Source organism: Sciurus carolinensis, unplaced genomic scaffold, assembly GCF_902686445.1.
Source record: "Sciurus carolinensis unplaced genomic scaffold, mSciCar1.2, whole genome shotgun sequence".
NCBI classification, from domain to species: Eukaryota; Metazoa; Chordata; class Mammalia; order Rodentia; family Sciuridae; genus Sciurus; species Sciurus carolinensis.
In genome coordinates, this window is record NW_025920225.1 from 571,550 (window position 1) to 572,264 (window position 715).

At 41.1% G+C, this 715-nt stretch overlaps 1 non-coding gene across 1 annotated transcript; it reads left to right on the plus strand.

The window, feature by feature from the left end:
- The first annotated feature begins 351 nt into the window (after positions 1–351).
- On the plus strand, positions 352–427 carry Trnai-uau (transfer RNA isoleucine (anticodon UAU)). Its single transcript has one exon. It is a non-coding gene; the product is annotated as a tRNA-Ile (tRNA).
- The last annotated feature ends 288 nt before the right edge of the window (positions 428–715 follow it).

A 715-nucleotide genomic window follows, 5' to 3' on the forward strand; every position in this document is an offset into this window, starting at 1 on the left:
AGGTGATATCAATATGGATATCAGCAGAGTTTTCATTCCAGACCCTAAAAGCTAGAAGTGCCTGGAACAACATTTTTCAAGCTCTGAAAGAAAATGGATGCCAACCAAGAACCTTACACACAGCATAACTTACCTTCAGATTGGATGATGAAATAAAATCCTTCCATGATAAACAAAAGCTAAAAGAATTTACAAAAAGAAAACTGGCATTACAGTACATTCTCAACAAAATATTCCATGAGGAAGAGTTGAAAAACAATGATGCAAATCAGCAAAGGGAGGAACTACCATAGAGGAACAGTCAAATAAAGGAGAAACCAAGTTGTGTCAAAAAAAAAAAAATGAGGGGTTGGGGAGATAGCTCAGTCGGTAGAGTGTTTGCCTTATAAGCACAAGGCCCTGGGTTCGATCCCCAGTACTCCCCCCAAAAAATGAGCCAAATGGTCTGGAATACAAATAATATCTCAATAATAACCCTGAATGTTAATGGCCTAAACTCATCAATCCAAAGGCATAGACCAGTTTTTCAAGATGGCGGACTAAAGGGTGGCAGCATTTCATGTTGCTCCAGGACTCAGGATTCAAAAGAGGAGATATTGAGAGACTTGGGACCAACTCAAGGCCACCAGATGAGTCTCTCCCTTTGGGGAGACGTCCAGATAGGGTGGTAGTACCAGAATGCAGGGAATTTTGTGAAGTAGAGTTGCCCGGCAAG